This window comes from Belonocnema kinseyi, chromosome 6 (genome assembly GCF_010883055.1).
Source record: "Belonocnema kinseyi isolate 2016_QV_RU_SX_M_011 chromosome 6, B_treatae_v1, whole genome shotgun sequence".
Lineage (NCBI taxonomy): Eukaryota > Metazoa > Arthropoda > Insecta > Hymenoptera > Cynipidae > Belonocnema > Belonocnema kinseyi.
This window is the reverse complement of record NC_046662.1, coordinates 124,734,848-124,745,452: the sequence shown is the minus strand read 5'-3', so window position 1 is coordinate 124,745,452 and position 10,605 is coordinate 124,734,848. Positions and strand designations below refer to the sequence as shown.

At 36.1% G+C, this 10,605-nt stretch overlaps 1 protein-coding gene across 13 annotated transcripts in view; it reads right to left on the bottom strand.

Annotated features, from left to right (window-relative positions):
- LOC117174109 overlaps window positions 1-10,605 on the bottom strand; it is an 829,515-nt gene that overhangs the window by 715,071 nt on the left and 103,839 nt on the right. The gene's annotated exons all lie outside the window — the stretch shown is intronic.

Here is a 10,605-nt window from a genome sequence, read left to right as displayed (position 1 = left end):
TTCTCTATATAGGAATTTTCATTACAGTGAAAGAAATTTGTACGATCCATATTCGAAAACGAATAAATTCAGAATAGAGTGGTTACTCTTGATTCTTAAATTTAAACTTATCTGGTGTTGAGTCACGCAGACGACAGATTGATCTAAAATATCAACTTGGCGATATCTCAATATCACTGAGGTGATTCGTCGATCCTTGAGACTACACAGTGGCTGATATACTGAGTAAAAAAGTCTCAAGTGTTAGTTGATATTAAGTCTCTTCTTAACCGATTTATTTAAAACCAAATTAAAAAAGTAGCTAAATAAATAACATATTCCTATAGATTTTGATCCACATATTTTATCAGTATCTATTTTATTGTTATTTAAATACCAGAAAGTGGCCAAAAATGAATATAAATAATCTGAAGAAACTTTTTGCAAACTGAATTATAGAATTGTAGCTCTTACAATCGTTTCCGTTAAAAATTGGACGTAAATATAAAGAACATAACTTAACTTTATTCTGGTTCAATGATTCCTTTTAAAGAATTTTGACTCAGATTTAATTTGTTATCAGAGGAGTACAGATTAACAGAAACTTAAAGTGTAAAATGGCCCGAAAAATGACGCTAAGAGCTCTCACATTTTTGCAGTAATAATAAACATTCAATAACTGTGATTATCTTACAATGTTTATTTGGGAGGTTTCATCGAGCGACGTGTGAGAACATTAATTTTCATTTTAATTTTCAAATCTATAAATTTTATAAACGCATATCATGTATATGTCTACATAAGATTCAGTGGTTTAAATGCTGAAATGAAATTCGATTTATTTATTAAACGCTGTTTACTTTCTAGGTTTAAAACCTCTGGATCCCATGCAGATCTGTACACACGTACACGCTAAAATTCATCTGCATGCTATACTTTCCGAACTAGCATTAGTAATCTAAACTCTCCAATCGCGTTTTGTTGTGGCCCGTAGCGCAAGTTACGTGTAGCGTAATCGCTTAAAAAAGGAAAAAACATCTTGTCAATTCCTATTTCATTACGAAGAAGTACAATATCTTTTAACGACGATGCGTTCATAAGTTTTGATGCAAACTTGCAAAGAAGGTGAAACTCCATGGGAATCCCTTATTTCTCCATATTTTCTTCACTAACTCTTTTAGCCTCTACCTAACCTCTTGTGTACTAAACAGTCACTCTTAGTTCTCTACCCCTTTCAACCCTGCTGCCTTCGACCTTCTTAGATTCCCTATCTCTGTCTCTATTTCCTTGATTTTCAACCACCCTCTCCGCCACACTCGTTCTTCTACTCCTATAATTTCTTTTTCTTGATTATGAGCTTTCAACGATTCTTTAGAAAACTCCCTCCCCTCATCACTCTTTATCTTCTCGCTTATCACTACTCTACGGTTCCTAAACCTATTTATTATCTTCAAAACGTCCCTCTCTGCCCTAATACTTCTTAATTCTTCTTTCAGACCTTTCTTCTTTTCCTGTTTTTTATTCTTACACATCAACCTGAAATTCATTCTTATATCTTACATCCCACCATGGTTTGGCCATTTCTTTCTTCTTCCTGAATATCTTCTTTTGCACACACCATTTCACTTTCTCTTCCAAATTCTCCCATATCTCTTCTACCGACTCCCCTTCAAAACGTACCTTTTTTAACTGCTTCTGATTGATCAAACATGTTTGTTAAATGGTTTCAATCTTATTTTAGTAACCGATATGAAAAAATAAGATTTAGTAATGGCGAAAGGTCCATTTTTGGGAAGGGTAAGAATAGTGTCCCTCAGGAATCCACGTTTGCCCCACTTTATTTAATATTTATACCTCTGAACTTGATAGCGAACTTCAACATTGCAACAATCACAAATAAGCTGACCTTTCTGGGCGTATTTCCAATCCAGAAGCTTGTTTAAAAAGGTACATGTGCATATTGATCTGGTGGTGCAGTGGGCCTCGACAAATGGCCTCACTGTTAGCCCTGCCAAGACTATGTCTATAATCGTAGGACTTTCTTCTTCTCTATCACTTAAAAAAATTGTAACCTTACCACCTTTCTTGATCGATGGAACATCACATCCCCTTTGTAGAACCTGTGAAGGATTTAATGGCTCTCTTACTTAGAATGAACAATTAGAGGATATTTTGAGAAAAACATTTAGAGTGCTCCAACAGAATAACAGGAATGAAGAATGAATTCCTATTTTAGCGCGGATCGTCCTAGTTCAAAATCTTATCCTTTCTTTGGCCACAGCTTTGTAGTGTACGAAGATATTACTGATGAGCTAAATGCAAAGCTTGAGCGCGCGATTAATGTTTGCATTCGGTATATCTATAACATCCCCAAAAGTGAACATACTGCTCTATATGGACTAAAAATTCAGTTACACTGCACGTCTAAAATGCAAATGTCTTTTATTATTCGTGGTGCTCGCCTTTATTTTCACTGTAATATGTATCACCTGTTCCTTAAAGAGTTATTTGGCCCTAGGAACTTCTCATAAAAAATGCAAATACACTTCGTAAAGATTTGTTTTACAAGAGGGGTTAGCCTTCCCATTATTTATCCCTCCTGATGCTTCAGCCTAGCCAGGGTTGATTTTCGGAATAATTAATGCACGTGGGTTTTATGTGAAATATAACAAAACGTTGATTTATAGCCATATATTTTACAAATCTAAATTACTTGTAAGTGTGAGTGTAACGTTGAGTAAGTGTAATGTAGGTCCATTCACTTAGCGCCGCCACCAAGGCAAATTAAAAAATGGAATACGCCATATTTTTTTTGCCTTTTTTGCGCTTATTTTATGCTAAAAAAATTTTTCTTGCTCTTTAAACTTCGGACAAAAGGTATGTCCAAAAGGACATGACAAAAGGAAAAGGACGTCCAATCAGCGCCGTCACCTACGAAAACTCACTAAAAATTATTATAATGAGATGAATTATTAGTGCAGATTTTTTTGCTTTTCTTTTGGTCTCTGCTGACATATATTACATTTCCCAAAGAACTACCCATTAGTCTTACACGCCAACTTTTTAAAAGTGGGAAACCACCTTCAACAATGTAAACATGATTTAGGGTTTCCAATAATTACTTGAGAATTAAAATTTTCCTTTTCCTAATAATTTTCCCCAAAAACTACACTTCCACGTGAACGTATGCAGCAGAACTTATATACGTATGAAAAAGGCATAAAAACTAATACAACTAAGAAAACACTGTTACTTGATATTTTTTGCTCTTCTTTTGCTTTCTGATGATATATGATACCTTCTCGAAAAAGTACCCCTAAGTCATACATACCTCCCCTGACAATCGAGAAACGTATTATATATTAACGGAAAGCAAGAAAATAGCAAAAAATATCAACTAAAATTGTTTTCTAAGTTGTATTATTTTTTCTGCTTTTTTCATACATATGTATGTTCTGCTGCATGTGCTCACGTGGATTTCAAACTTTTAAAACGTTTTTGATCCCAAGGGGTAAGTATGTATGACTCAGGGGTATTTTTTCGGGAACGTATCATATATCATCAGAAAGCAAAAAAAGAGCAAAAAAATATCAGCTAACAGTGTTTTCTTAGTTGTATTAGTTTTGATGCTTTTTTCATACGTATATAAGCTCTGCTGCATACGTTCACGTGGAAGGGTATTTTGTGGGGAAAATTATAATAAGAGTGCAATTTTAAATGTCTCGAGTAATTAATTTGGAGCCCTAAATCATGTATACATTGTAGAAGGTGATTTTCCCACTTTTAAAACTGTCTGCGGCTGAAAAAATGTTAAGGGTAAATGTGGACTATACGGTTCTAAATGTAAAATAAGGATGGTGAAAAGCTGGTTTCGAAGTGCGTATTCGAGCGAGAGAGAACGAGAAGCAAATGTGCAAGCGTGTTCACGCCGGTCCCCGTAAATATGGCAAAAAGCGGTAAGCGGTCCTTTTTGCAGGAAAGCGTGTCGTCGTCGGACGAGGTGAGTGTCTCCTTCTGGACTTGTCTCTATCGGAAAACGGTAGGAGTAAGGTGCGAAGAGTGAGAGGGGGGGGGGGGGGGGGGGGGGGGGGGGAGGAAGGCGTTCCAGAACTCACAAGACCTGCGTGACTAAGGGACGGTCGACCAGGTCGATCAGGTACCATTAGTTAGATACCATTAGGTACTTCATTATAGAGTGTCCTATACGGCACATATATCGGATCCTATGCCATTTCATATAGGTGGCACCTATATGTGAAAAGTTGGTCATATAAAATACGGCGAAAGGGTCAAATGTGGAGACGAGGCAGGTGTTGGGGCTGGAGAAGAGGTTGTTCGCAGATGATTTTGTGAGGAGAATGAAGTTGTATGATTCGCTAGTGTAGGTTCATATACTATATATGGTCCTATGTCTGCTTACTATTAAAATACACAGTTGGACTCTTGCGAAACTGTAATGGAACTTTCACCGACCGTTCTACCCTACTGAAAATTCCTATATAGGTTCCTATATAGGATCCTATAAAGAACCTATATAGGAATTTTGAGTAGGTTAGAACCGTCTAGTTGTATATCGTGTTATATAGTTCCTATATAGGATCCTATTTGGAACCTATATAGGAATTTTCATTACAGTGAAAGAAATTTGTACGATCCATATTAGAAAATAAATGAATTCAGAATAGATTAGTTACTCTTGATTCTTAAATTTAAATTTATCTGGTGTTGAGTCACGCAGACGACAGATTGGTGGCAGCGGTCTCAAATATCAACTTGGCGATATCTCGATATCACTGATGTGATTCGTCGATCCTTGAGATTACACAGTGGCTGGTATTTGAAAGGACAAAAGAAATCCAACAGGTATTTCATCACATTCGTCAAGCTTTCTGACAAGTGATATTTTAGTACTTGATAAAAAAATGCTACGCCCTCTATCTCCCACTAGAACTTTAGTAAGTGCTGCTCTAAAAAAATAAAATTAATATACGAATCCAGAAAGTACGGATGCAAGTGAATTTAATTTAAAAACAACCATCAACCTGGTTCCAGACTTTCATAGAACTAACTGTGAAAATTTTATTTTGCAAATTAAAAATACAAAAGCTAAGACGAATACGAACAAAAGACAAATTGTAAGAAACGGCATCATTGCTCAAAAACTAAAAGCACGAGCAGCCGGCTGAATAAGAATAGATGGTGATGCCAACTACGATGACTTGTAGAATAGACTTCCAATCTTATTCGGAGAAAGAGATACCTACAACAAATGGGGGCAACTAAATTATTAATCAGCTTAATTCATACATTTCTTAAAATACAAGACAAAATTTGACAGCATTAAGAGCGATTAAAAAAATATTCTTTTGATTTACATATTCGTCAAAGATTATAAACTCAATTGGTAGTTAATGCTTTTCTACAAAACATAGAAGAGGAATATGATATCAAAATAAGACCTCAATATCCAAAATCACTAAACGAAACAGTTTTGATAACTTATGATGTCGACGCAGCAGTCAGAAGAGGAAAAAAACTAAAGCACCAAGTCCATTCCCAACAAAAAACAATCGTTACAAAAAGCAATACGAGATTACTTCTGCAGGACGAAATAAACTCTCATGTGGAAATTATAAATGACCAGGGGATAAGGAAGAAGACTGTTACATGAAAAAAAAATCACAACCATGCCTCAACCAGCATGCTTCCGGAAAACCGAACGTACGTGACTGACGAAGAATGCAACTTCTTCGATCCGGTAGTGAAGAAGGATTTTATAGAGCAGCAAAAGGAATTTGAAGAATTAGCAGCGGACGATGCGACGATGATGACTCTAGGTCCAATATAAATAATAGGCTCTACAGGTGATAACAGGTTTTTAAGTGTACAATCAAAGTAAAAAAATGTAACAAAATAAATAAGATTCTAATTTTCGATAGAAGTAGCAACCACTTAGCAAAGGATATTTTAGTGATAGACTTTTTACAAAGACATGAATTCTTCTATGTCAACATTGAGAAAGTTTTGTTGTAGGTCCTAAAGCCTTTTTATTCGAAAAATCTTAAGAAAAAATTAAGGAAAATATAGCATCCATTAATTTCTACACCGCAATCATTATGATCACTTGCCGTAAGAAAATGGGAAACCCTTGGTATCTCACTTTTTTTAAAAAAGGAAATTGTTAATTTTTTTCCTATTGATGAAAAAGAGTTTGATAAAACTTCTGTATATTTTATTAACGAACAGTACGTAACAATTTATAATCAAAAATTAAATTTAATGAAACAGAAGACTAGACACTCACATGTCAAAGAGAAAAGGAAAGATTGATGGGAGATAATAAAATTTTTCCATGATATTTTTCAGGAATGCCTGACCCCCCTCCCCCTACGTGATACTTTTTCCATTGGGTGTAACATGGAGAATGATACTTCGGCAGATCCCCACCCACCCCTAAACGTATCACGTTTTTCGTGAATGGTCCCTTATGGGTAGTTCCTAAAAAACGCGAGGCGCCCGGAAAAGCTAAATGGCGACTCGTCATAGACTATCGAAAGTTAGATTTAAAAAAACGATATCAGACAAATATCCATTACCTAACTGATGAAATAATTGATCAATTAGAAAGCTTAAAATATTTTTCTGCATTCGATTTGTCAAGTTGTTTTCATTAAATTGGAATGGCAAAGAAGATAAAGAGAAATCAGCATTTTCCACCAATGATGGTCATTTCTAATATAATCGAAGACCATTTGGTTCAAAGAACGCCCCTTGTACCTTCTAACGAATTATAAATAATGACCTCAAGGGTCTGATAAGAAAAAGATTTTTTGTCTATATGGATGACACAATAGTCTACGGGAAATATTTAAAAGAACAAATTCGTAATTAGCGACCCCGAAAACCTCCTTACATTGATTATCGTGTATAAGATCTTATATTAACCCGTCAGCGCCCAAGATTTTTTTTATGTCTTAAAATTTTCGTGAAACTCAAGCATAATGATGTCTTGGGTATCAATAAAGTAGGTGCCAGGTTTTGTCAAGACACATCCAGAAGTTTCAGAATTACGCAATGATACCATTTGGCATCACTGGGCGTAATTCACGAGCGATACAAATGATTGTGCATCTGCGGTCGCAGCGATGCTATATGGCACCTAGGGGCGCTGAAGGGTTAATAAAGGCATACTAAGAAGGGTAAGTGCTTCTGCGTTCTGTAATATAAAAAATTAATGATAAAAGCGTAAGCTAGCCTGTCAGGCAGGTTGCGCCCGACGGAGGGTTAAAAAAAGCATGAAAGATGATTCTTTAATATACGAGGAAAAATTTATAGTAGAAAAACGTCATAAAACTTATGACGAATTAGAAAAAATAAGATAATCCAGAAAATGAATGGAATTAAATCCAAAAGAATTAGAAAAATCTAGTAAAGAATTAGGGTAGCATTAGGAAGAAAGGATTACAAAGAGGGTTTTGTTAGTACTAAAGATAAGCCATCCCTTCAAAAAATCCAAATACTCCTAGGACCCTTATAATCAACATTTCAAATGGAAATTACTTCTAGGAGGAAAATCAAATAAACAAACCTTATTAAATTTCCAGCAAGTGATTAATATGTTTAAGAAAGAAACTGACGTTTCGCGATTTGAGACCCTGCTCACTTCCACAAAGCAGGATACGTCGATCATAAAAAGTAATGTAGCTGCCCTGAAGGGTTCGGTCGCTCAGATTAAGGGCGAATTATACCATTCGAAAAGAGAAACGGAATCTATGAAATTAAAAAATGATTATCTGAAGAGAAAGATCACGGATTTGGAAAGTGGAAAGTGGCTAAGGTCTCCATCTTAAAGGTTTCAGGTCTTTCAAAAAGCGAAATCCTGCACCGCAATGGGCCTGAGAGTTGTGAGCGACAGGCGAAGCTTGAAACGCGAGCGGGAAGGCAGCTCATGCAGAAGCAGAGCAGTCTAAGAGATAGAGGTTTTAAAGTTACATTGAGAGGTAATCACTTATATTAGTGCCATGCTTGCTGGCCCTCCTTACAGTTGCTTACAGACATTTCTTGAGGTGAAGGACACAGTCAGTCAAAACTGGTTCAGGTTCGGCATCAGCTTCTTCGTTTGCAGACTTTCGTCTAAAGAGAGACGGATCTAGAAGTGATTTTCTATTAGGAAACTCATTCCAGAATTCCTCATTAAAAACTTAATGAATCGAATAACTCCCGCAAGGACAGTAAATGATCTGTCCTTGGTGGTGAGGGGGAGGTTAGCTCGGCAAATTCAAAGTGAGTAATTCTGGGGAACGATTTCAATGCACGAATCGAGGATTTGAATCAAATATACCCTAATGTTTTACCGGCGGGGGTAAATGTGAGCTCGCAGAGACTGGTATCCCATCCTGTAATTTGTAAACATGGAACTGCCCTGATTGATTGTTTAGAATTACGTGGTTTTGCTATACTTAATGAAAGATTTAAGGCTGATTGTCCTTCTAGCCTTACACGCCTCTCTCTTGAAGGGGGAAGTACTATAGATCTTGTGGCATGCGCTTTACATTTCATAAAAGTAATAAAGGACCTCAGATGTGTTCCAATGGCTACTTACTCGGATCATCTCCCAGTCTGTGTAGAGCTATCGCTTCTGAGAGGAGAGGGGATACGAAAGGCTAAAACCGTAAAGCATGAAATTAGGGCACTTCATCAGAATGGCAATCCCGTCCGAGTTTTGAGGCCGCACGGTTGAACATTTTTGTCTAATTTTTTGCATGCCTTATGTAAATAACCATATCTTAAATCAAGTAGAGCAGCTTTTTCGATAAAATTTTATGTTTTGTTTAATAATCAAAATAGAAAACAATAGCAGTGACAACCAATGAGAGCTGTACATGCATGTCAGCAGCGAGCCTGCTCACCCTTGTCAAACTCCAGTCAGAAGACTCTCCGCAGGGTGATGAATGACACAGAACGAATGAAGACCAGGCATAGTTACGAGATTTTGGCCAGTTAGAAGTTTGTCCAAATACATAATCCTTAATTCATAAGTACAGTGTTTTCAGGTATTTTTTGCATAGTTCTCACTTTTATTTACAATTTATAGCTTATTATTATAAATTTAGTTAGTTTCTGTAGAATACTTATTACTTTGTACAAAAAAACGAGTATTCGTTTCTGATTTTGTGAGCCGCACGGTTGAATATTTTTGACTTATCTCTTGGATACGTCATTTACATGCTAATATCTTGAAGCATGCAGAGCCGATTTTTTAATAAATCATTTCATTATAGATTAGAATTTAGATTATACGCGCCGTATATGCATAAATGCATATACGGCAGGTTTTCAATATAACCTCAAAAAGTCTCGGAGCCTCGCACTAAAAAAAAGTGTTTTGGCGTGGGGGTTAGACCTTATTCATTTTAAGTTTCCAGTGTCGCTGAAACTTAGTTTTGAGGCTGTGGCCAGGAATGTTTTGGGAAATAAGAGAAGTCCTGAATACAAAAAAAATCGTGGCGGAAATGATTACAGACTTTCGAAAGCTTGGATGTGTAACGGAAATGATGGAAACTCGTTACCGAGGGAGATGGGATGAGAATGTGATGGCAGATTTTTTTTGGATGCTGAAGAGAGACAAGAAGGAATATGATGGAAAATGCAAACAGAACCCTTTGCACAAATCATTCAATCAAAAAAGAACTTGTTATAGTTCAAAAGCAGGGAAGGGCTGAAATGGAATCTACCTGTCATTTGTACACCTACAAGATAGCTCTCATGATAATAAGAGCTTGGATTAATGAGATTGTCAGAGGTTATGTCAGAAGCCTTTAAATATGAGATGAAGTGGACTCTGGATTCGGTCTTATCGATCCAAAAAACATACCACAAAGATCGTCTGACCAGCTATGTCAGCATAAATTTTCATTTTTAGGCATCTGTGAAGACATGGTCTCACTCCCAGGTCAGAAAACTTTTTGTTGTGTGTGGCTGTGTTATTTTCCCAATTGTTTCCCCTTGTAAATCGTAGGAATTGTGAAAGATAACTTTCTTCGGGATATTTAGTACTTAAGGGCATGTGACACAGCTGAATACCTATATTTCCGACCTCACTTTATCAATTCACTGAATGTTTTTTTGAACCTAAGAACTTTTTTTGTAAATGAAATATCGAGCTGAAACTTTAAGAAATGTATTAGAGTATAATAAAGTATGTTTAGGTACTGCATTTCGGTAGAAACTTCACTTTAAATTATTTTATCTTTTTTCTGAACCTCGACATTTTTTTAACGTTCGAACTTTTTTTATACATAAAACATCGGTCTCAAACTTTGAGAAATGCAAGAACCGAAAGAAAACTACGTTAAAGTACAAAGCTTAATAATAAAATATGTGAAAAAATATATTTCAACAATCAATTACAACAGCATCAGCCGGTAACGTTGTACACGAAAATACGAACCCTCTAGAGCCTCGTCTAGTGGCCGCCAAGTTTCGTATTTTCGTGTACAACGTTACCGGCTGATGCCGTTGTAGTTGATTGTTGAAATATATTTTTTTACATCTTTTATTATTAAACTTTGTACTTTAACGTAGTTTTCTTTCGGTTCTTGCATTTCTCAAAGTTTGAGACCGATA